Genomic DNA, 3,790 nt, shown 5'->3' with positions numbered 1-3,790 from the left:
TCTGTTCAAAGTTTTCTTGTATAATGACGGTATACAGTGCAATTTGTGAAGAAAGCAGAGACAAGATGTTTTTTGATCATGCACAGCAAAACTAAACATGCAAGAATTAAAATATCAAAATGAAAATAGCACAACATGGTGTCACCAGAAAACACAGCAAAGTTCACTATATGCGACTAAAGCAAAAATACTCAACACAAAACCCAGGAAATGCTTGCTCGTTCCTCAGGAGTTGTTTTTGATCCAAATCTGATATTTTTCCCAAACTTAACAAGTTGTTTTGGTGCCAAAACTAAACTGTCAATGCCGCCCGACGATTTTTTCTGGCTTAACTCAACTACCATGGCCCCTGAAAGGACCGTCAACCGGCGGTGCCTGTACCCGGCTGGTAGCCAGCATCCTGGAGCTCTGTAGCGACTAAATACAATCAGCACCTGCCACACAGATTTATCGTTGTATTACTAGACTGTTCACATTACAGTGCTCTAGTTTTAAATACTTCTATTTTATGTCTATAATTATAATATGGTCTAGGCTATTAGTGAAACATTTTGTCCCCACCGAGGATAAAAACGTAGCAGAGGCAGGACATGTGGATCAGAAAGGGGGAAATCCCATGCACCCCCCCCCCCCCTGGAAAATCCCACCTTGGGCAGGCATTAGATGACATGTCAGAAAAGACTATAGCAGTGGAGCAAAACTCCACTAAATTCTGTAAATTCTAAAAAATGACTATTGTTTAGGTTAAGGTTTTTTGAAAAGCTAACAATTAAGTAAATAATGTTTTTTTCAAAGTTCAAACCAAAGGTCATAGTACAGTATGTCCAAAAAAGTCATAGTATAATTTGTTTAAAAAAGTCATAGTAGGCTATACTAAAAGTGATACAAATCCAGTTTAGTATGTGAAACAAATGCCATAGTATAGAATTTTAAAAAAGTGTATAGTTGCCTATATTGAAAAAGGTTATAGCATTCTGTAGGCTGGCTCAGGTGTCTCTTGGACCAGCTCTTAGTTATTGTGCTATAGTATTAGACTGCCGGGGGACTTTTGTTGACACACCGGGCTGCTCTGTCTTCTCTCCTGTCTCTTTCCAACATGTGCATTCATGTCCCAGTAACGATTGTTACCACCACAGCTCCTAGGAGCTTGTTCCATGGACTCCTTATGTTTTCTCGCCTCACAGTTTTTCTTGGATTGGGGTTGCAGCTGCTCCCGTGGTCCTGCTCAACGCCCTTCTGCACCCTGGATTGGGGTGACACCTACACAGTGGTTGCAGCGGCTGCTGTGGTCTTGCCCGACACCACGCTCCACTGTCTTTATTTGTGCTATAAATGCCAATGTTGATCATACAAACTGCAATTAATAAATAAATCATTTTCCATGTCTGTGTATCTGTGTCTGTGTCTTTGAATTTCTGTATAGAGAACATGGAAACGCCACACAAAGAGGCTGAGCTCAGACCGTGGATCAAACCAAGGGTCAGAGTTACTCCTAGTTGGAGCAGTGCTAGCCACGGAGCCATCTGGCCACCAAATATAGTACATTAAAAAAACAGTCATAGTGTTGTAGTAGGTCAGAAAAAATGTAGTAAGTCAGAAAAAGTCATGAGTATAGTGTGTTGAAAAAAGTCATTGTTTAGTAAAAAAGCTTGTACAAAGCAATTGTTATAGTATGGTACATTGTAAATAGTAAGTCAAAAAGAAATGATAAAAAGTCATAGTACATTATGTTGAAAACAGTTATAAAATAGTCATAATATAGTATGTCAAAAAAAGACAATAAAAAGTCATAGAATAGTATGAGTATAGTACATCAATAATAGTTATATTAAAAGTATAGTATGACAAAAAAAGTGAATAAAGTCATAGTGTAGTCTGTTGAAAAAATTCCTAAAAAAGTCATAGTATAGTATGTCAAAAACGGTCACAAAGACGTCATAGTAAAGTATGGGAAAAAAAATTATTAAAATGTTTTAGCATTGTTTGCTGGATAAAAAAAAATACTATGTTGAAAATAGCCATTAAAAAGTCATAGTATAGTATGTTGAAAAAAAAGCAACAAAAAACGTCATAGTATGGGAAAAAAGTCATAGCATAATACATCAAAAGTTATAAAAAAGTTGTGGAATAGAATGTCAAAAAAGTGAAAAGTCATAGTATATAATATAGTGTTTCGAAAAAAGTCAAAATAAGTCATACTATAGCATGTCGAAAAAATTCATGAAAAAGTTACGGTATAGTACATGAAAAATAATTACAGTAATAGTATAGTATGTCAAAAAAAATGAGAAAACAGTCATGGTACATTGTGGCAGAAAAGATTATAGTATAATACATTGAAAATATTTATAAAAAAATCATAGAATCTTAAAAAGTTATTATAATGTCATAGTATGTCATGTCAGATAAAAAAACATAAATAGTCATAGTATAGTATGTCAAGAAAAGCCATTAAAATGGCGTAGTATGGTATGGAAAAAAAAGTGATAAAAAGTCATAGTATAGTGTGTCAGAAATAGTATAGTATGTCAAAAAATAGTCATGAAAAAGTCATATGTCGGAAATAGTCATAGTTTATAGTACGTCAAAAAAAGTGATAAAAAACGTCATTGTATAGTATATCAAAAGTAAGTGAAAAACAGTCATAGCATGGCAAAAAAGTCATAGTATAATTCATCGAAAAAAGTTATAAAATAGTTATAGTACATTATGTTGGAAAAAAGTGAAAAGTCATGGTATAATACTGTATGTCAAAAAAAATCCCAAAAGTCATAGTATACTATGTAGAAAACATTCATAAAAAAGTTATAGTACAGTACATCAAAACAAATTATAGTAATAGTATAGTATGTCAACAAAAGTGGAAAACAAGTCATACTATAGTATGTTGAAATAATCCATGAAAAACTTAGAGTATAGTACATCCAAATAGTTATAGTAATAGTATAGTATGTTGAAAAAAGTCATGAACAGTTATAGTACATTGTGGCAGAAAAAAGTTATAAAAAATCATAGATTTTTAAAAAGTTACCGTAATGTCATAGTATAGTATGGTTGGATAAAAAACATAATAGTCATAGTATAGTATGTCAAAAAAGTGATAAAAAGTCATAGTATACTATAGCAAAAAAATTCATTGTATAATGCGTTGACAAAAGTAATAGAAATCCCAAAAGTCATGGTATACTATGTAGAAAACATTCACAATAAAGTTATGGTATAGTACATCAAAACAAATTATAGTAATAGTATAGTATGTCAACAAAAGTGGAAACAAGTCAGACTGTAGTATGTTGAAATAATCCATGAAAAACTTAGAGTATAGTACATCCAAAATAGTTATAGTACTAGTTTAGTATGTTGAAAAAGTCATAAATAAGTCATGGTATAGTGTGTTGAAACAAAGTCACAGTATAATACGTTGGAAACGTTTATAAAAAAGTCATAGAAAAGTATGTTATAAAAAGTTATTATAATATGTAAATAGTATGTCCGATAAAAAACATAAAATAGTCATGGTGTGGTATGTCAAAAAAGGTCAGGAAAAAGTCACATTATAGTATGTTGTAAATAGTCATAGTACAGTATGTCAAAAAAAGTGATAAAAGTCATTGTATAGTATGTTGGATAAAAACATAAATAGTCATAAAATAGTATGTCAAAAAAGCCATTAAAAAGTCATGGTACTGCATGTCGAAAAATAGTGATACAATGTCATAATATAGCACTGTATGTCGAAAAAAGTCATGAAAAAGTTATATTATAGTATGTTGAAAATAGTCATAGTATA

The sequence above is a fragment of the Etheostoma spectabile genome, chromosome 11 (assembly GCF_008692095.1).
Source record: "Etheostoma spectabile isolate EspeVRDwgs_2016 chromosome 11, UIUC_Espe_1.0, whole genome shotgun sequence".
In the NCBI taxonomy this organism is placed as follows: domain Eukaryota; kingdom Metazoa; phylum Chordata; class Actinopteri; order Perciformes; family Percidae; genus Etheostoma; species Etheostoma spectabile.
This window is presented reverse-complemented; position numbering follows the sequence as displayed.